The sequence below is a fragment of the Apodemus sylvaticus genome, chromosome 6 (genome assembly GCF_947179515.1).
Source record: "Apodemus sylvaticus chromosome 6, mApoSyl1.1, whole genome shotgun sequence".
NCBI lineage: Eukaryota > Metazoa > Chordata > Mammalia > Rodentia > Muridae > Apodemus > Apodemus sylvaticus.
This window is the reverse complement of record NC_067477.1, coordinates 12948961-12971461: the sequence shown is the minus strand read 5'-3', so window position 1 is coordinate 12971461 and position 22501 is coordinate 12948961. Positions and strand designations below refer to the sequence as shown.

Sequence of the window (22501 nt, the reverse complement as noted above, 5' to 3'; positions counted from 1 at the left end):
GCCCTTTGTATATTCGGTTCATTGGCATGGGATATACAAGGGCAAGCTCTCTGTCAGTATCAAACCTTATCTTGGATCCCGTCCACACTCAGCGAGGGATGTGGTATGTGTGTGCATGACCGTGTGTGCCCATCTCTTGTGTGACAAACTGCTTCCTGGGTTTTCTTTATGCACCCGCGGCTTCATGGGCGCAAGATGACTTCAGGAAGGACTTCGGCAACATCCCCTCTTCTTGTTCAACATGGGTGGGTCCCAAAGCATGCGCTGTGTGTAGCCTGGGTCCCTGCTTTCCCAGGCCGATGGTCAAGTCTGTGCTGGTATGGGCCGTGGTCTTTTTTTTCTTTTTTTTCTTTTTTCTTGTTTATGTTCTGTCGTGGCGTGGTACCCAAGCATGCATGTTCTTACTCGGTGTGTGTGTGACCCAGTCCACTAACTCTCAGCGTCTAATTCGTCCCCAGGACCCCACCTGGAAGACGTAGCCCGTCTACCTGAGGCAGTGGCTTTCCTTTCCAGGCCGAGCTTTGGTACTTGGAGAGTGGTTATCCCTGTCCTCTTCGCTTCACTCATGCCGAATCGTACAGGGTCATCCACTTTTTCAGTATCAAGTGCACAGACTCTGCAGCCTGGCTTCCAGCGCCTGGATCCTGCCACTGACACAGCCTTGGACAAGGGAGTCGCCGTGTCATGCTCCTTGTCTCGCGTTTCCACGGAAGTCCTATTGGGGTCCATTGCATATGGCTCCTGGGGTTGGGAGAGAGAGGTCAGGGTCTCGTAGGGACTAGGCTCATTATAGACCATGCACCAGCCCAAACTCTTGTTTGTGTGCTGTGAGCTGACTGCTGGCAGCTGTAGCAGTGTTATGCAAACCTCTCCTTGGATTTGGGAATCAATGTGGAGACAGACATTCTCTGTCAGATATGTGAGTGGGTGTTGGAGCTTCGAGTTTGTGCTGGACTTACAAGGAGACTAAGGAAGCTTGCGGTGCTCAGCAGTGATGTCATTTTTATAGCAGCTTCTAGAACAGGAGACCCCATGCAGTAGGGTGAGCAGGGCCACTCGATCCTAGCCACTGTCACCCTTAAAAGGTGCTAACGTGAGGTTGCTGTGGGGAGTGGGAAGTTATTTCTGTAGCATCTCACCTCCCTGGTGCTTAGATTGGCCATCAGTATTAGTGCATGTATGGTGCATGCATGTGTTGGGTACAGCTGGGTATGAGGAGTGGTGCTCACTCCCAAGAGGCCTATGGATGGATGCTGCTATTCCTGCTCTGCTACTGTTTCATACTTGAGGAGAAATTATCCTTGGTGTGTTTGCTCGTTTGGATGAATCATACAAGGATAATTTCTTTTTGAGTATCAAATACTGCCCTGGTGGAGTTCCTGGATGACAAGAAGGTTGTTTAAAAAGGTGCATGGTGCATGGTGCATGGATCAGCCTTACCTGGGCACAAGACAAGAGAGCACAGAGCCGATGTGTAAGAGGCACACTCTGATCCCACCTCAGGATCTTGCCTGAAGAGTCCAGGGGTTCCTATGTGGCTTGGCCATGGTTAGATAACACAGTTTTCATGACTCAAAAAATTATTCTTTTTTTGGATGGGAAGCCAATCTCAGAGATAGTCACCCCTTGCCTCTTGCTCAAGTGTGACTAGCTCCCCAAGCGTGTGCTTGACTCCCATTGAGTGACACTGGCCTGCTAACTGTCTGCTCTAGATCATGAAAGATGAAGAGAAGACCCTGACCTCGGAGAAGATACTGAGGTTTTCTCCATGCTGTGGTTCTCTGACATTTAAAGAATGGCTGTCCATAGCGTGTTCTCCATATTTATTGTGATTAATATGGGACAACCTCTGAGGCAGTAACCTCAGAATGTACCCCCTTCCTCATGTGCTCTCACGCTGACAGCTTTAAGGTGGCAACAGCTTCGGTGGCTTGGTTCTTTGTGCTTGGTCTAGAGGACACTGAGAATAACTCACCTGGCTGTTGCTGTTAAGTCTTAGTTCAGAGGAAGTCCTTGGGAAGTACTGGGTCAAGCATCTCTTTAGGTAGACAGGATTTGGCCAGGGTCTTCTAGGTCCAGCACCCACTCTCCTCAGCATCCATTCTGAGCATGGACTTCCTGTGGCTAATACAGGTGTTAATAAGGATACTTCCTGCCGCCGCTGCTGCTGCTGCTTTAAGTCATTCTCTATCTGTTCCTATGGCTTATTCATGGTAGGCCCAATATGTCTTCTTTTTGGCTTAGACATACCTGGTCATTAGCATACCATTTCAGCTCATTCCATAACCGTGTGTGTGTGTGTGTGTGTGTGTGTGTGTGTGTGTGTGTGTGTGCACGTGTACGTGTACATGCTTGTTGGTTAAAGTAGGGGCTCTCAAACTTCTCAACGCTGCTAAGATATTCATCACCTAGGGATCTTGTTAAAAAGCAGATTCTGATTGAGGGACCAAGATTCTGCATTTTTAGCAAGCTCTCAAGTGATGCTAATGCTGCCAGTCTGTGGACAACACATGTAGCCACTGGGGGCTGGAGGTGATGTTGCATGTTACTTGTAGTGTGTGTGCTCCATCTCCTCCATCTGCCCTGCATTATCCATCATGAGTGAGCATTGATCCAATATGCTACCTTTTGATGATCGAACTGTGGTCAGCTGTGAAAGGCTGCCTTCTGTACAAACACCATGTGATTATTCTTTCAAATCAAATCATACCTCCATGGGCTTCCCATAAGAGGTACTTCAAGGAGGGACTGCTCATGTCAGACCCTGCAGGACTTGTCAGCACCAGGTTATTTATGACTGAGGCCATCTGACTCTGTAACCCTCCATTTCCAGTCAATTCTAAGGAGCAGTTCCTGGAACCACAGCTTCTGGGTCAGGAGGAGTCCTATCAGTTGTATCTACCAACAACATTCCACTTTATCAAAAGAGGTAATACCCATAATGCCATTGCCCTTCTATGATATTCCACCATCTGCTGGCTTCTTGTTTACCTCTCAGGGAGGACCAAAATAGATTTCCATTTCCTTTCTAAATGACCTGCCTTGGGAAGCTTCCTGAGTCTGTCTTTTGTGGGTGTGGGTTTTTCTGTCAGACCAGATTTTAGGGCTAGAAGCAATGTGTAGCAATGAGTGGTTAATGCAGCTCATGTGCTTTTTTTTTTTTTAACAGACTATGGGAATTCACCTCTTAGAATCTAGGGACCCAATGTGTCATGGGAAGAATCTTCTGGAAGCAAAGCTGACAGTATACAAGAGACCTGGTTTTCCTGTGGGAGTTCTCTGAGGATATTTAAGGTCATTCATGTTCGGTTTGCTTACTGCGAACGAGACACAGTTAGCTTCCTTTTGAATATCAAACTCTGCTTTTTTGAAGGGCTCTCTGCACAAGAGAAATGAGACTGCATGCGTTGTGTGAGCCTCCAATGAGCCCTGCAGCTCCTTCAGGATGCTACTTAGATGTTGCTGATGGAAAAGACCGCAAGGAAGTATGGTCCTGCTTGCAGTGAACTTATTGTGGTTTTCCAAATACCCTTCATTTCTTCTACCACTTTTCAGCACCAGAATGCACTTGAAGGGTGAGCTGATGCCAGAACTGTAGCCTTCACCCTCCAGAGGATGTGGACCAAACCCTTTCTGTATGGCTAGGCAATGGGGGAGAAGCCGTGAGGTGACTTGAGAAGTAGTCATATCTCTGGGGGCAGTCTGGTTTTCAGGGTTATATCCTTTCAAAAACACCCCCAGAATTCAGGCTTGTGAAAGACAAGTCAACTTGACCCTGTTCCTTTGTTCTCTGAGGTCCTGTCCTTGACATCCACTCCTTCCTCTGGTAGACACCAGCAAGGTGCAGACACTACCCTGATGGGACTTCCTGTCCTGTTTGGCTCCGGAAGAGACTTAACTCCTTTCTTTTTGTGCTGGTGGAGATCACACATAAAAGGTAAGCTTTTTGGATTCTGGAAGAGGGAGGTTGGCCTATATCCCTGCTATAAGGAAAGATGCTGTTCTCTGGGCTTCTTACCTTTAGGATGGTGGTGGTGGCGGACAGGAACCTCACTCCTGTCCCGCCTGGATGAGTCTTCCCTTTGTGATGACCAATCCTGGATGGAATCAGTTCAAGATGGATGCCAGATTCACATAAGAGCCCTATCAGGATTGGCCTGAGGTATGTGAGAATATATTTGGCCCATGTAAATCCAGGTGCTAGGGATATCTGACAGCCCATAGCACATACACTCCTTTAGGACACTTCTGAGGTCAGGAGATGCTTCCTTCAACTCTCCCCCCGCTTTCCTGTCTTTGCTAGAGAGAAGTGTTATCAGCTACCAAGAGTGAATACTATGTGACCTGTCTGTGTAAAAGATTCTCAGAAGGAAGTCCAAAGCCCAGGAAGAAATGATGGACTAGAAACCACAGGACATGCTGGTGAAGGTCATGGCTTCTTTGTTCTAGACTCTCAGCACCCAGGCTACCTTAATGGGGACCCCAGAACTGAATGCATGATGATCCCCCTGCCTTAGACTTCAGGAATGGGCTGTGCTGAGCTTAGAGTTTGTTCTCTTTCTTTTTGAATCTTTTTGTTTTGTTTTTGTATGTGTACCTGAATATATGTATGTATAACATGTCTATGCAGGAGCCTGCAGAAGGAGGATATTCTGTCCTCTGGAACGAAATTCTTAGATGGTTGTCAGACAACCTTGTGGGTTCTGACAACTAAACCCAGTTCTTCCAAAAGAGCATTAGCTCCTGAACCATCTATTCAGCACCCCGCCCCAAGATTCATCATTAGCTTTCTTGACACTGAGTCCCATAAGGGAATTCTGATCTTAATGAGGAAGAGCTATGGACCTGAGCCAGCTCATGGACAGTTTTTCAGTTTGATAGAGGGAAAAGAGAAGAGTGTGACCAATTCTCCTAAAACTTGGTCCTCAATCCGTTCTTAGGAAGACTTGTTACATGGTAGATGTCTCTGAGAAAGCGGGGCTAACGGGTTCTCATCTTTGGTATTTGCAGAGTTAATCCCTGTGCTCTTGGCTTTATGTATGCTGGGCATACAATGATAAACCAGTTCTCACTGCTGCTGTAAAGGGCTTTGTGGACTGCATGGCACCTTCGGTGAGGAGAACTTGGCTTCCGTAGCTAGTCCAGGTTTGTACAACGACAGTCACACACTTGCACTATGGTGTATAGCGGTACCTTTGCTTCCTGACAAGAGTCTAACCACTGAGGAAAATGATGTGATATTCTGGAGGGTGCTGGTATCAGTACCAAACCGTCATGGGAAGGAGAGAATCACACAGCAGATAATGTGTTTCCTGCTTTTGGTGAACCTTGCTATTTGGTGATTTGAATGAGTCTATGGAGACAGGCCAGTGTAAGGGCGTTCTGCTGTTTCCCTGGTAGAAATTTATCAGCTGACACTTACTGCTTTTGCTCCACAGAAGATTCTTTGGCTGACACATCTTGCTGAAAAAGTCTGTCAGGTTGTCTTGGCTCACAGTGGGAGTTCTCTGGGGAACCTGAGTTTTGTTTCTGATGTCCAGCACTTGGCTTGCTCTTTGCAGGACAGTTGTTATCCTGACTAATGCTGGGGAAAGGCTTATGCCTTCCCATGACCCTCTTTGGTCATTTTGATTTTTTTAAAGTTAAATTCTCATTAATATCCCACCTTCATGGTCCACAAATTGGTCAAGAGAATCCATGTGGGCTGTTGTGCAGATTGTAGAGAGCTGATAAAGATATCACCAGGATGAGAGATCTTCCTGATGTGGAAGTATTCAGACTGTGGGGTGCTCTCAAAGTAAGGCTAGCCAGTGTACCTAGGGACTGGATGAGCCAACATCAGATTTGAGCATGGAGGAAGAGGGGCCAAAGATAGTACAAGTGTGATGTTGCGGAACCACGGTCCCCAAATAACTCAATGGGCTCCAGGGAGCATCCTTGCTGCTACCATGGCTAGCTCATCTAAGGCAATGATCCTGGCGGGGCTGAAAGGCTGGTAAGATGGAAAAAAGAGTAATAGAAAGTGAGGAAGTCATAGGAAGTCAAGTTGGGGAACTTGATGATACATCAACAAATGGGTTGTTACACTGGGACACAGAATAGAGGTGGGGCACTACCACTGTAGTAAATAAGATGCACAATGTCCATGCTCTCAGGAGAGAGCCAGGGTTCCATCAGGGTGGAAGGTGGAGCCATGGAAAAGACATGAAACCTTTGGGGACTTTGCTAATGAAATATGTCTTACAGAACTACCAAGGCAGGTGGGGTATGGAAGGGTGGAAGACTTGTTCTTACTGGAGCTTTGGGGAGCTACCCTAAGGAATAGTTAGCTTCCCAGTGGCTAGATACTAGAATCTGGAAATGGTACCTGGTCCTTCTTGTACAGGGTTGCTTCTAGAAGTTGGGTAAGCCTTTTGTGATGGTCTTCTTGAAAGTGTTTTCTTGGAGATGAGAGAGTGGGAGTGGAGGATCTCCGGGAATCATGAAGCCGTCAATGGACCTTCTCTTGATCCATATGAGGATGTTAGTCACCTCAGTTGGGCTTTTCTGCAGTGGAACTTTTATAGTCCCCTCAGGACCTTGGTATGACTGGTGGCTAACTGTATGTGTACCATTGAGAAATCCAAGTCCCCATTCACACACCCCAGGGTCTATATACCTGCAGAGGACTCCTAATCTACAGCGAGTGGGCTCCCCGTCACATCTTGAAAACCTTCCAGTGTGGACTCTCTAAGGAAGATGGAGAAAGAGAAAGGGGACAGTGTCAGCATCGCTTTAAGGGAGGTGAGTGCCACCCTTGCCCCTCTCCAGTGTGTTTCTAGATCACTTGTCCCCCACCTCACTAACACTCAGCATCCAATCTGCCTGCAGGTTGGTGGTTGGAAACCATAGCCCTTGGAGAAATGGAAGGGGCCCTTTGTCTGTCTTGTCTCTGCTTTTCTGTGGTACTTGAAGAGAAGTTGTTCGTGGTGGATTCGCTTTACTTGTGACGAATCATTCACGGACAACACTTTTTTCAGTACCAAATGCTACCTCTAAGGATTTCCTGGACATGATGGCAACTTGCAGAAAGATGGCGGTTCAGTCATGTTGGCAGAGAAGCCAAGTATGGATGTTTGGCCACGGACAGTATGCTTGAGCTAGCTGTAAGTCACGTGGTCGGGTTACCTGAGCATCTGATCCATCTATAGGCCTCTCATCAGTAGGTGAGGCAGCTATGACTCTGCCCCCAGTATCAGCTCACAAGACTTTGAAAAGAGTTCATCTTCCAGAAGAGATGTTGGTGCCAGCACCATTCAGGGTGTGTGACTGGTTGACCAGAGGGGCGTGCACTCTGTTTACCCTGTGGGCCACCTAGTCACCAACCCTCAGCATCACTTTCACCCTAAGAAGACTTTCCAGAGATTCTGCCAAGTTTGGGGATGTGTCAATGGACTTGATATATGTGCCTGCTCAGTGGACCAGAATGAACTGTGGTCTTAGGGGTGTATGTTTACATAAGATGTCTTAAGGTATCCGCGGTAGCCTCTGCATCACTATCACAGCCTACTTGAAATGTTGACTTCAGATGTGGACATGATGTTGACTTCCCATGAGGGACATAAGTCCCTTCTTGCCTGGTGTGTGACTGAACTGTATTTTCCTAAGCATCTGCTTTACTTATCTGATGGATCTATCTTCCAGTTGTCTCACCTCAATATCCTGTCTCTCCGCAGGAGAGTGTAAGATGATACCAGCCTTGAGAAGCAGTCATGGTTGTCCTGACCCTCCAGACCACCACACTGCCATAGGAGCTTCCAGAATACTTTCTCTTCATGGAAACTGTGGAATGACGCCCCCTCTGGTTCATATTCAAGGCCATCAGCATCCCCTTTCAGGTAAGTGTGCCTCGGGTGAGCATGCACTTAATGTAGGTGTATGTCACTCGGCTCGGCCCACTACCCAATGCTGTCCCACCCCTTCTTCACAGGACAGTAGAATCGGTCACCTTCTTGAGAAAGTAGAGGTGTTCTTCGCCAGTGTTCTCCACCAGTGATCATGTGTGATACTTGGAGAGAGGCTGGCCGTGATGAATTCGATTCATCTAAACGAGTCATACACGGCTCTCCTCTCTTCTAGTGTCAAACTCTGCCTCAAAGGTCTTCTTGAGCCATTGCTGTTCCCAAGGTGGGTTTCTAGATGGCTACACCTGTGACAAGTACCTTCATCCCATTGCATATTTCACACATTAACCCCCAGTGTCCAAGCTATCCCTCACATGACTCCCTAGGACATTTCTGATTTTTGTTAAGACCAGAGACACTGTTGGGAGATTCTGTTTAAATGTTTAAATACACTGGCTAGCTTTGGTTTTTATCAGTACCTAATTCTATCATGGAAGAACAGCTAGAAGCAGCCTTGGTTGGTTAACCTTTGGGATACAGAATAAAATGGGAACTGGGACATAGTAAGCCTATGTTGAGTTGTCTGTAGCTATTCCATACCCTGAAGAGAAGTCTTTGAAAGTGAGCTCAGATTCACTCAGCATCCTCAGGACAACATGCTCAGCAAACTTGTGGTTTGCTGTGGATAGGGCTCTGCCATCTTTGACTTAGTAAACATGACTGAGTCAAAAATCACCTTCCTCTCAGCACTTTTTTGGGACTGATAAACCAGTTGTTAGCCAGAGAGCATGGGTCTGATTGGGACTTAAGCCACTAGGTCCACTTATTCTCAGGGTCTTGTCCACTCTCAGAGATTACTCCCAAGGTGCCCCACTATGAAGAAGATGCAGGAGTGCTGTGAGAAGTGCAAGCCCTTGGTGCTTGGAAGGCATTGCCCATAGTCAGTTCTCATTATTTCATGATGCCCAGGACAGGGAGGACCTCTTTTCTGTATCACATCTTACCAGGTGTTTCCTTGGACTTGACACCAATTGTGAGGAAGCCACGTTCCTTTGTTTTGGTGTTTGTACCATTATCCGTGAGCATGTGGTTACCTCCAGTGTTTCCTGACCCCATCCAGTCCAGTCCCTTAATGGAGGTCATTGCCAGCACTGAGGAAAATACCCATGTTACAAACTTAAGGTGTGGATGTGGTGGTGCTCATAGTATCTCTACCTTTTTTATGTATTTGTAAAGAAAAGTAATAAATTTTGTGCCCCCTTCCCCCTCCACTAGCAAATTTTGTCTTATAGGGAGGACTTAGACCTGTTGAGAAATCCTGGAATGGGGTCCAGGGTTCAGCAGTTTTAGGGGTGGAGATATAAGTGAGTGGGTAATTTTCCATGTCTGTTGGCTGAGATATCAGAAGAAATTTGAGGACAGTGGAAGAACTATTTTCCATTTCTTCATTTTCCTTGTAAAATGAGGATTTATTCTACTTATTACTATATTTATTAAAAAGATGTATGCTCGTGATAAAAATAAAGGCAATATGAAACAATTAAATTAAAGAAATTAGAAAAGTTTCTACCCACACATAAGTAACTTCGGGAATTTCAAACTCCTTTCTGAGACTTATATACAAATGGAAAGAGAGGTAAAGAGAAAAATATTTCACAGGATAAATCTACCCTGTGTCTAATCATATTATTTAATATCATTTGACTTGTGCTTAACCTAAGGAATGATGACAGGAAGACTTAATATATGTCTCCAAACAACTGAGAAAGGTGAACTGGAAACCATTAAGCAGTGGGGATCGGCCTCTCTGCTGCTTCTGACTACCGCAGACATGAACTGCACCCCCCCCCCCCCACACACACACACATTGCATTCTTTACTATTGCAATTTAATTTTTTTATTGAAAAAAACATGCAAACGTATGTCTTACAAGTGTTACAAGTGAGATGGGTCCTCAGTGTTACAGATAGCTTTGCTGGTATTGACCACTTGTTTTCTTTACACGGGGCCTTCTATTTCTCAGCTCTTAATTTACCTCTCAATGCAATGAGGGTTTTTGTCATTTCTATAAGAGTGGCTTCTGCCCCCTCTCTTAGGCTCCCTCTCCTCTTAGTTTGTCTTTTCTCCAAAATGTGTGTGTGTGTGTGTGTGTGTGTGTGTGTGTGTAACCCAGACCTTCACATATGCACAGAGAAGACTCACTCACTGAGGCACACCCATGCCCAGCTTCTGTTCTTGCTCCCATTTTTGTCCTTTCGACTCCATCCATATGGACTGGAGAACCTGCAGCTAGCATAGCCTCCAGAATGGTTCGCCTAGGTCCCTGGAGGGCAAGAGGGGAGCGTGTTTTGAGTTAAGTTCTCTTTTCTTTAACACACAAGGATCATCCTTTCTTTCAATTGTATCTGTACATTATACACCAACTAACTTAAACTGTGGGTGACTGTGCCTCCAGGAGTTTTACGCATTTGTGGAGGTTTCCCTATGTAGTCTAGTTACTAGGTTGGGCCGTTTGTTAGCTGAATAGTGATTAACCTGGGTAACATCCATTGGTTCCTTCTCCTTTGCTGTCTGCTGGTCTGTTATCTGAACTACATTCCTTCCTTGTTTTTGTATTCTAAGACTTTCCTGTTGAACATTGATGACCTAATCAGATGATAACCCAGCTAGTATGTTTCAGTCAGATTTTTTTCTCAATTGTAATTTTTATTCCTTCTTAATTCGTTGTATCATTTAAAAGATGCTCTCTTGGGTTCTTTTCTAGGCTTAAAAGATCCAAGTTGTCTTTAGTCAGTCCTCTGCCCCCTGCTGACACCCTCCCTTCAGCCCTCCCTGGTGTGGTTTGCATCCGAATTTGTTTGGTTAAAGACAACAGACCCCCTTTCTCATTGTTTCTTTCCACCTTGGCAGGATGCCTAGTTGCAATGCCAGCTTCTGAGGTGAATTCGGTGAATTTGGACCCACTGTCACTGGACCCACTGTCACTGGACCCACTGTCACCAGACCCACTGTCACCGGGCAAGGTCTAGGATGGACACAGTCCCACCATCATCAGGCAGGTTCTGGGATGGGCATGGACTCAACTTTCGTTAGGTAGCTATGTGAACTTACTGTCAACCAAGCAAGTTTTATTGTTCATTTCTTTATCGCATGTTCAGTGGACCATTAGCTTTAAAAAGTACAATCTGTTGTTAGGAAGACACCTTGAAAGTTTGATTACCCCAAGGGATGAGGCCATGACTCAAAGGTCAGTGCCCTTTAGTGCTGACCTTATTTTTATGATGAGTATTGCCTAGTTGGCCTCTCTCTGAGCTCTCCAGGAAATCCCTAAACAGAAGGCCTTATATAATAAGGCAAGAGTCATGGGTGTTTGCCTCAATCCCAGCGTGAAGCTAGGGACTCTCCACTCCTATGATGAACAGGATAAAATCTGTGCATCTAGGACCTCCGTCACTGCAAGGACCCTTAGACACGGCACCCTTGGCAGTGGTACCAAGGCTAGATGACCATAGGCTTCAGGGGGAATGGGTTGGACATGGGGTGTGTGATGCCTTCTCAAGCCCTCTTACAGTCAATGCAGTAACCTTTGTGTTTACTGTGCTTGGGGGACTTCCTGGAGGAAGCCAGCTTCAGAGAAGAGATGCTGGTACCCTTGTGCGGTGCTTGAAGATAGGTTATCCGTGTTGCCTTCGCTTTATTCGTGACGAATCATACATGGTTGACCTATTTTTCAGTACCAAATCCCGCCTTGGAGGAATTTCTGGGGTGGGACTGTGGTGTTAGCGTCTCTCCGGGGTAAGTGAAGGGGTTGTTCACCAACGGGCGGATCTAGTAAGAGGATGCTGTCCACACCCAGTGTGTCCCTGCTTCTCTGGTGGACTCAAGGAGGGAGGAACCTACTTTGGAATGAGGTGGAGTGTTCTGTAGTCACTCACTTTATTACTTTGACAAATCACATAGAGTCCACCTTCTAAGGTGTAAAATGTGACCCTCAAGCGCCTTAGGGAAAGGTCAAGGTCAGAATTAGGAATTGTGTTCATGGCATTTATTTATGTCAGCCCCTTTGACCATGCAGTCTGGGCTCCCTAGAAGAGGCAGTCACATTCCCTGGTGTTCTGATAAGAAACCTAGTTTCACTCCCTGGTATTCTCATAATGCAGAGAAACGCTGCCTCCAAAAACCCAAAATAAATATAGATAGATAGATAGATAGATAGATAGATAGATAGATAGATAGATAGATAGAGAGAGAGATAGATAGATAGATAGATAGATAGATAGATAGATAGGGCCTTCCCACTGCTCTCTAGAACACACCCATGTGGGCATGGCAAGCTCCTCTGTGATAGCTTCTAGACAGTGACACAAACCCCAGGCAGGAGACAAGAAATGGCCCTAGGCCACATGGCATGTGTCATATGCCTAGAATAAGTAGCCATCTGCCTAGCTCTCAGGGATTCCATCTCCAGGTCTGCTCTCGAAATCGAGTGTTCGAATGGAGGTTGTCCATGGTGTGTTCATTTTATTTATGATGAGTATTACGTGGCCAATCTCCTTCCGGCACTAGAATCTTCCTGGGAGAGCTTCTCTGGCTGTGTGCGCTAAGGAAATAAATGGTTCCCTGTACTAAGGGCTTTTCCTGGGACTTATGTCATCAGGTTGTCAAAGTAAGATTTCCCAGAAATGACACTGACTATTTCATTGACTCTGTGCTTGTCTGGCCATGGTTGTAAAGAGCATAGTACCTTGTGTCAAGCACTGTATTTAGGTGAGAAAACATCACAGAGTTATGCATTCTGTAGGGTAACAAATTTCAGTCACTCATAGGGTGGGACTGGCTACAAGCCACTCAGTTACTCATTCATTACCAGTTTCACCAGTCCAGGGGTAATCTCTAGGAGGTAGATCCAGCTGTCAGGCTGGTGAGTGGAGAGAGAGGCATCTCACAGTGACATTTAGTGACATGAGAATGCTGATGTCCTTTCCCTGCTCCAGTGTCCCTTGGGAAGGAGTGGACTCAGCAACATTCATTACCACCTGATGCTTGCTAATGGTGTGACCTTGAATGATTCAGCCTGTCATCTGTCTGTGCCTCCGTTTGTCTGTCTGAGAGTGTTAATGGCTGCTTATAAGGTATGTATATACGCTGAATGTGTGCTTAGTATTTTGTTAGTGCCTGGTTTCCCCCAGAACATTGGAAAACCGTTGGCTTTTATAATGATGGTCGTTGCATGAATGTAGTTACTCTGTGGCTCTCTTCCCACCCTCTGGAAAGCAGGTTCCTTGGGCTTGTAGGTGCACATGGTACGAATGATGCTGAATGAATGGCAGTTTGACACGTTTTCTTTGTTGAGCCCTCTTTGGGGCCTCTTGGAAGCCAGAGAGAATGGAGACGGTCTGGAGACCTTGTACCCTGATGCTGCTGGTTTGTCAGGGGTGGGGGGTATTGCTGTCCTCTCAGGATGCTGCCTTGGAAAGGGATTCATCCACTTTTAGGTCAGCCTTCATTGGTGGGCAGGACAGACCCTACTACACAGAGAGTCATGTTTTCTTCTATGTCAAACCTACCTCAGGACTTCTCTGGGAGAAACACTAGGATTTGGACTTGGTGTCCATGGGCTTCTGGGTGAGTGACTAGTTTCTGGTCAAAGCCTGGACCTCTGTACAAGTCTCTGTCCACCTGTAGGCAGGATAGAGCTCTGCAAGGCAGTCCATGACAGTCTGCCTTGCAGTTGGACCTGGGGGCTCATCGGAGGTAACACCAGCCTCCCTAGAGGGTGGGAGTCAGGGAGCCAGAGCCGAGGGAGGCAGTGCTGCCTGGGGCTGAGGCACCCTGCACTACTCTCAGCCTGTGCTGACGTTTGATTCTTGAGCAGAGGTTGCCCTTGGTGAATTCGCTTTATTGATGTTGAATCACACAAAGGCAACTTTTGTTTGAGTATCAAAGCCTGCTTGGGGTGGCATTGGGGAGAAGATCCAAAAGTTCTGGGTCTCTGTATATGTTATATGCTAGAATGGATGGTGTGGGTGTGGACAGGAAAGGGTGTGGCTCAGAGAATAACCACGTGACCAGACATGTAGTCCCAGGAACCACTGAAGAGATGTCAGTGTCTGCTTCACTGCTCCTCTCGGCCTGAATCCTCTTTTTCACACCAGCACCTAGGCCCCTAGTTGCAGACACGCTAACTGCTCTATCTCTACTCTGAAGACACCTTGACTAAAGGAACTCTTGTCCTTCGACAGTGTCAAGGACAATGGCGGCCTTTCCTCCCTGCTCCCTTCCTCTCCTCAATTCACTGGGTCAGAGGCGCTCACATCCCATCTGTTTTCTCTCCCCCTTACCAATCCCCTCGAACCACTCTGTCTGCTTCTCTTTCTTCATCACCCACCAAACCTTGTTCTCCATTTTTGGATGGGTTAGGAAATGAATAGAGGCAACCAGCATTTCATCCCGTTTACATTAAATAATAGTGATAAAATAATCACAAAATAACACCACAAACTACCAGAATGGCTCGAAGGAAAATGTGTTCAATTGACTACAAATTGGCAGAAGAATCCAATTTTCTCGACAACATTTTAGCTACGACATTTGACCTGGGGAAACAGTACTCAGTAGACATGGCAGCCGCAAGGGGCAGCTTCAATAGTGGCGGATGCTGTGAGCAGTAATATTTGTGGTAGATGAACACACATTGAGGCATCAAATCTTCGTTCAGATTTTTAAATGGGAAAGAATTGATCCTAATGAAAATGATTTGAGGAAATAACAAGGGAAATAAAAGAAATGAAAATGGTCCAACAGCACAGTCAAGGAAGCTAAACAGGGAATTGGATTAGTTTAATGGAATTTACTTTAAAAAAAAAAAGGAAAGAAAAACATGTTTTTGTTTTTTTATGAAAATCAATGTGGGTGCGGTTTTTGGTCAGATGGGGGAATCCATGGGTTTGGACTAGAACTAGTGGGGCCCATAGGAAGACCTGGTCACTGTGCAGGTTTTTTATGTGGCTCAACTTTAATTTTTTTTTTTTCTGTCCCAAATTTTTACAGAGAGCTTCCTAGACAGATTGCTGACTGGAGTATTAACACGCTGGCAAGGATCATCTGGAGGATGGGACCGTGTACCAATGCCAGAGCGTGTACCCAAGGAGTAGTCTCCTTCGCTTTCCTCTGTCCTCATGAAACATTCTGGGTAAGACTCTGGTTCTTGAGTGGGGTGGATGCCCCATGGTCAATGCAGTCTGCTCTTCTAGAGCAGTTGGTACCTGGAACATTCTAGGGCTTGCCCTTCCTTGGGTTTCCATGTTGCCAGCTCCCAGGGCTAGGCTTAAAGACATACCCATTGTTGGTGCTGAATGTCACATTGTCCTGGAGGCTAGCCCCATACAGGAGCTCATTTCAGAGTTGATGTATCCAGGGTCTAATATACTGTCTGGGCTGTGATAGGCACCAGGGGTTTCATGGTGGCTCTCTTTCCAAAAGGATCTTTACCTCGAAGGACCTCAGAGCCTACATCATTGCCTTGGGACTTCTCAGTTGCTGGAGCTCTCTCCAGGATGGGTGCTTGGAGGAAGAGCCTAGACAAGCTTCCCCATGCTGCTAAGTGCCACTTGTATCCACCACTAGCCTCCATCATCGCCACTGTATGGTTCTTAACAGCATTTCCAGGAGGTGATATCAGCTGGGGGAAGAGCCTCTGTTCCACAGGTCAGTCTCCAAGAACATCCAGATGAAGCTGCCCGCGGCGTCTTTTCCCCCCGTGTGACACACTGCATGTGACCAGTCTCTTGCTGCCCTGCAGCAGTGCTAGAAGCCTGTGTGAACTCTTGCCAAAATCAGAGAAGGGATTCTGATGTTGGTCACACTCCAAGATTTTTAAAATGAGTGGCAAACACAGAATCCATACTCTGCTTATGGCCTAAGTCAATGGATCCTGACCATTACTGGATAGCCATCTCTGAAGTGCGCGTGCGGGGCTGCCATACACGTTTGCAAGAGGAGACCATGTGGGATTTCCTTCTATTGTTCTTTCTCTCCTGCCTCTATGTTTATCTTTGAAGCTATATTTGCTTGGTTTATGGAACTGGATGGTCAAGCAGTTCTTACTATGACATAACCAGCATGTGTGGGTGGTGATGGGTAGGGATGCCAGGGTCGTGAGGCTGCAGTGGTTGGGCCCAAGGAGGAGCATCTCTGGATGATGCAGTCAGTCATTGCCCTCTTGCTTCTGGGAGGGTGGTGGTGTATGTGTGCAGGATCTTAGAGCACCCCCTCTCTGGCTTACATAGAAAGATAGAGTGAGCAGAGTCTTGCACCCACTTCTGCTCAGAGTCAGCTCCTGGGTCTCAAGGTTGATGTCTGAGAAAGCTTTAGATATTCTGGGGAGATGAAAAGATGGTAGATTGCACTGGGGAGGTGATAGAATAATCGCTCTCATGTGGTGGAGGGTGGCTCCTTGCTGAATGGGGAGGTACAAACTCTGAGGGGTTCTAGGATGATGGTTCTTCCACAAACTCAGCCATCGGCCTCATTCTGAGCATCTGAGCCTCTCCATGGTACTCGGAGAGAGGTTACCCGAGCAACTTTGCATCTGGAGGACGAATGTTGCTCGGTGAACCCCTTTTCGGTATCAAATCCCTCCAGGGAGGCCCATTGGAGGCCCAGCACCTCAGGGAAGAACTTGGACTCATCTCTGCTCTGGGGTATGGGACGGATGGTCGACCAGCTGGAAAGTAATTGTTTCTAATGTACTTCACCTGGTCCACTAGCCGTCGGTGCCCGCTGCAGCCCGCGCCCAGGATGTCACGGCCTCAGCTCAACATCTCTGCTGGTACTTGAAGGGAGATCGACCGTGTTATATTCGCTTGGCTGACTTCGAATAATACATGGTTGATCTTTTCTCAGTATCAACGCTCAGCTTGGAGAAGCTCTTGGAGTTGCAGCTCCCATGGGGGTGGGGGCAGCATGGTGCTTCTAGGTTGCTGCCTTAGCTGGGGACTGGGCTGGGTGGGACAGGTTGTGTGCTGCCTCTGTCAACTCTTCTCACCTTTATATACCATCCCCCCTTCCCCCAGGACAGCTTCAGGTGATGACTCCAGCTCCAGGGGCGCTGCAGTCAACATTGGGTACTTGAGGAGAGGTTGTCTGTGATGAGTTCGCTTTATTAATGACGAATATAACACAGATGGCCTGTTTTCAATACCACCTGCCACTCCAGTCACTGGGCAGTACATACCAGGTGTCACACTTCTGCCCGGTAGGTAAATGCATGGACTCTGTATGACGCTTGTCACCCTTCTTCACTGAACCTCAGCTCCACCTCCATTCTGAGGTGCTTCCTGGGATCACACCTACCTTGTTGGCTGGGCCACAAAGCATTGGCCAGATGTGCAGTGGATGACTGGAATCTGTCCACTTTCTATGCCTCTTGCCCGCCACAACCGTGGGTGTTTGTCCCTGCCTAAGTTGTTCCACTGAGGGCCGCATGCCTGCATGCCCTGTACCCTGGGTGCTTCTTAATATCATGAGTGCTTGGAGGGCTGGCATAATACTTAGGGAAGAGCCAGGCCAGTTAGTGCAGTTCCTAGTATCTGAGGTGAGATTGCCCATGATAGGTTTCCATTCTTAATGACAATGGTACCAATGCATGGTCACCTCTCTTGATCATTAGCTCTTACTGTGTTAGCCTGGGTATGCATGGGGGGGGGTATACTGACCCAATGGACTCAGCTGATGGTTAGGCATGCATCTCATCCTGGCCCACAGTATCACATCTCCTGAGGTGAGGATTGGGAAGTCCAGAAGAGCATCCTATGTAGAGTCCCTGTTGGTGGTAGCTGAAATATTTTGTCTCTGAGATGTATGCTTTCTATTTGATGACTGCTTCTTTCTTGTATCATATCCTCCCCTAGGCCATTTCTACTTTTGAGGCATTGCTTGCAAGCAACAGAAGCCTTTGTGTTGGTTAACTATATAGTCTGTATGTGAGACCATCCCGTGGCCAGTCATGTCCTCAGTGCCCCCCTGTTAGAAACAGCACAGAATGTCCTCTTGAGTCTGTGAGGCAGTGATACTCATGCTCTGTCCCTGCTTCACGTACACAGGGGTGCCAGCAGGGGTTGGCCTGTACTTTCTCCAACTTTATACTCTGACTCTGTCAGACTCATGTAAGCTTACCATAGACACTTGACCTGAAGACTCAGGGACCCCAAAAAGTAGCTGACCATGCCCAGTTGGGGCCTTTGAAAGACCGGCTATAGATTTTTGGTATTTAGTAAGGTCCCCAGGTTGTCAAAGAGTTCTTTCTGGTACGGCTTGCTCCCCGAACTAGCGCACCCTCACCCCGGCAGGGGAGCAAGTAGCACCCTTCCCCCTCCCAGCAGTTCCACCATGCATGCTTTGTCTCCTCTCCTCAGCAGCAAAACACTCTTCCAGCAGAGAGAGTGGCTGCACATCCTGGCTTGGACCTAGCACATGGTCCCTGTAGATTTCTTCCTCTTGTCTGCCCACACCCCTCCCTCTGGGAACTGGTCCTGGCTGCTGTCTCCCTGCAGCCCAGCCCTCAAGCTTGCATTCCCCCTTCTCAGGAGTTCAAGAGGGATAGTGTTCCCTGCTCAGCAGCGCCAGTGCAGGCAGCCTGAGTCACAGTCCAGCTCTTTCCTTTGTGATACACAGTCAGACCGCTTGCTAGCTATGGTGGTCCAGGCGCCTGCTATCCCAAACTGCCTAGTACAGTCTAAGTGTCCCCAGCCTCTCCCTGACTGCCCCCCTCAAAAACAAACAAACAAACAAAAAAACCTGTAAGCTTTCCCAAGGCAGGCGTGGACCTTTCCTTTGCATCTTTTTCCCTTCCCCTCTCCTTTCCTGCTTTCTTTCCTTCCCTCCCTCCCTCCCATCTCACTTCCCTGACTTATCCTCTGCTGTATTCTAAGCCTTAGGATCCAGGCCAGGTCTATAGTGACAGAATAATGGAGCATGCTGATTGACTAATAGAGTCCCCAAAGGCAGAAACCTTATTAGGTTAATCCCCCAGGAAAGTGGTGAGCATAGAACAGGAATTCCATAAGATGTGGTGGCTGATTCCATAAATATGGAAGCTGGGTTCGCATAGTCAGTCTTTGCATTTGTTAGAGGCCTCCCACCCCAGCACCCCAGCACCCCAGCACCCTAGCACCCCAGCTGATTTCTGAGACTTGCTGTGCTAGGGGACAGATGGGTCAGCTGGGTCTGTGGGTTTTTTCTTTACTTTTGTAGCTCGGGTCTCATGCTAGGCTTCAAATTCAGCACAAATAGAGCACAACCCCCACCCTCCACTCCACGAATGTCTCTGTGGCAGCCAGCCAGAGGCCCCTTGGAGGCCCTTGTACAGCAGGCCTGAGCTGCTGTCAGGGCTAATATTTTATGCATGGACTTAAGTAAATGGGAACATTTGGAGATGGAAATTGCTGTTAATGACACATCTTTGGAATATATTAAACGCGTGCAAGAAGGCTGCCGATCTCTCCATCTAATTGCTCCAATGTAAGCGCAGCCACACCACAGCATCCACAGATAGGCTACCCCTAGACTCTTCATCACGGATGGGGAAAGCCCCAGGTACCTCACCCACCAAGGGAGTATTATGTACAAGTTGGAATGCCAGCTGGGCTCCGAGCAATCGCCAGCACGCACACTCCAAACTCATTGGAGACCCAAAGAGGATCATTCCTCCTGCGTGCTGCAGACTTTTATTAAAAGCAAAATTACTAGATTTATCTATTGTTTGAGGAGGAGAAGAAAAGACAAATAAAGGACTTTTCTCCTCCAGTGAGTTAAGTGAAAATGTCTGTCCCTCAGGCAGGCAGGAGATAAGCCTCTGGGGGGGGGGCACCTTCACAGGTCAGAGAATTCACCATCTCCACCATAGTGTGTTAACCCGGTGTGCCAAGTCGCAGGACACAGGCTATTTCTCTGTGCTTGGCGGGTGATGGAGCCAGTTTGCCATCCCATAGTTCTGGGGATGTGGTTAAGCCAGTGGGATCTTCCTTTACTGTTTTCAAGGAGATGGTGTGTAGCTTGTGTGTGTGTGTGTGTGTGTGTGTGTGTGTGTGTGTGTGTGTATAGCGTGCATACGTGTGTGTGTATAGCATGTGTGTGTCTGTCTGTCTGTATGTATGTATATATGTATGTATGTATGTATGTATGTATGTGTGCATGTGTAGATGTGTGCCTGACGCAGCTGGTTAATGGCTGCAGAGCTGCACCATGCTGGCTTGTGTGCTAAGTGAGCTAGGGCAGTCCTAGCGAGTCAAGAGAGTTTCTTTGTCAAGACTTGAAGGGCTGTGGCAACCTGTGTAGCCCTTGAGCTGCTCATAGTAGATACTCAGGAAAGGCCATCTTCCTTACATCCAATGGGCTTAGGCACCAGCGCCAAGGAGGGGAGGGAGGGACAGCCGTGGGGAAGCTGAGAGACTGTTTGTGGAATGAATAAGTAAAAACACACCCTTTTGAGGAAATTAAGAAACAGGGAAGACAACATAAATCTCTAGCAATGTTACCAATGCCACAGCTGGGCCCCGCTGAAAAGACCCTGTGGAGGTGGTGGGGTCATTTGTCATGGTTGAGGACAGGCTTAAGGGCTGAGGCACTGGGCCTGATGGAGGCTCCTCCATCATTTTCTCATTATCCTTGGGATGTAGAGGGCAGCTAGCAGATCACAGAACAGCAGCCTCCCAGTGAAGGTGGTGGGGCTGTGAGTGCGAGGGACCCCGAGGGAGGGCAGGCTGCCCCAGGCCCTGCCCCCTCCAGGAAGCCTTCTTGCTCCAGCCCAACACACGATCTCACTTGTCCTCGGATGTTCATCGTGTGATCTTTTATCAGCGCAACCACGGAGGGGCCCTTGCTAACTTGTTCCCGAGTCTCCCTGTGCTTGCCTGGGTTTGGTGTAGCGGAGACACTGTGAACACTTTCTGGCCTTGTCTTTCCATTTTTAGGCAGGCGACAACACTGAATTGGTCCTCAGGTGCGGATGGTCAGGACCCCCGCCTACACTCCATGCCAGCTGCTAGTCCTAGGTTGGGACATCCCGTTGGGCGTGTCCACAGGAGAGCTATGGCTAGGAACAAGTCCCGGAGGCCTGACCTGGAGGCCTGACCTGAAGCCATCGGTGGCCCAGGTAAGTGTCAGCCCTCAGGACTTATACTTAGTTCCTTTATAGCTTGGAACAGGGGTGGGGTTTTCCCAGGGCACGAGGGGTCCAGACGTTGCATAGAAGATGCACAGAACAGGGTTGAAGGCACATGTCCCAGCCCTGCACACCCCCCACCCCAATCCCACCATGTGTGACAGCTTCGTTTTCTCTAACACTCAAAAATACATGGTTCTGCTACGCTCTCCTTGGCAGGCAGTATAGCCGGAGCTGCGGGGCTGCCAAGGCCTGGGGGAGCCGCCAGCCTGCAAGCCAGCCTGCAAAGTTTACTGTACAAACAGTTGGGGTGGGGGGTGCGTCTCTGTTAACTCAAAATCCCCATCAGTAAACATGCCAGTTTAAAGTGTAATTAACTCAGGCCGGAAAAGAATTCTGATTTGGACTGCTTTTCACAGTTGAGATTGTTTTTCTTTTATTTATTTATCTCTTTCCGGGTGTGGTGGTGTCTGTGGAGTGTTTTAGCCAGGAAAAATAGAAGCAGGGAGGGAGGGCTTGGTGGGATGAGCCAGTTGGGATTGGGAATACTGGCAGGGAGGGGCAAGGGGAGATGGGCTTAGCACTGGAAGCCTGGGGTCATCATCTGTTTTCTGTCCTAGGCAGTGGGTGGCTCCTTGCAGATAGAGGGACTATGCTAGAAGATGTGTCAGGGCCACTTACTGAGAGAAGGACACAGGTAGCTCAGGCATTAGAGGGTTCTGGGGTGACTCAGAAACTCTAATGTCTCCCTCTAATGGGCTCCCTCTAATGTCTCTGCTTCTGTCTCACAGCAGCTGCTCTGCCAGAGTCCGTTGCCTGTTCCTCTCCGGATCTCCTGCTGACAACAAAGATGTTTGACCCCAGAAGAGGCTCCCCACTGCCCACCTGCGAGGACTATCCATGGCCCTGTGCCCCTCCCCCCACCCCCACTGCACCTGTGACATCCACCTCTGAGTCCCCAACACAAATCCCCTGCTTCTCACCCACACCCCAACTCCAGCCCCAGGCTTTGCACTTCAGACCTGAGCAGCCCTGAGGTGGGGGTGGGTAGGCAGACCCAGGGGACTGAGCAGGGACCGGAGGAGGGATTTCTGCTCTTGGCTTTCAAAGTCTCCATATGTGTAGCCCTTTGAATAATAAACATATATCATAAAATGTAAATATGCTTGCGTGTCTGTATTCAGAGGGACTTTTGTTAAGTGGGGCATGGGGGTTAACAGCAGGGTCTGGTCTCCTTCAAGAGGGACCTCCTGGGATGTCTCTGGCCTCTGTTCTGAAAGCCCTTTGCTGAAAGCAAACATTCCCAAGTAGGGGTTCACACCTGGATTCCTGGCCCCCCAGTACCAGCCCCATGGTCTGATTCAAGAGCCAGAAACACGAAAAGATACCGTTTCCTATCCTTCTGGGGTCTCATGAGCCCCACCCCTTCCAGCTCCATCTGTACAAGCTGAATCT

General features: G+C 48.0%; 1 long non-coding RNA gene across 1 annotated transcript; it reads left to right on the top strand.

Moving 5' to 3' along the window:
* The first annotated feature begins 12891 nt into the window (after positions 1-12891).
* Positions 12892-22179, top strand: LOC127686943 (uncharacterized). The gene is made up of 7 exons (XR_007978293.1): positions 12892-13016; positions 14935-15076; positions 15367-15591; positions 16653-16714; positions 16959-17140; positions 20856-21037; positions 21838-22179. It is a non-coding gene; the product is annotated as an uncharacterized LOC127686943 (long non-coding RNA).
* Positions 22180-22501: the final 322 nt, after the last annotated feature.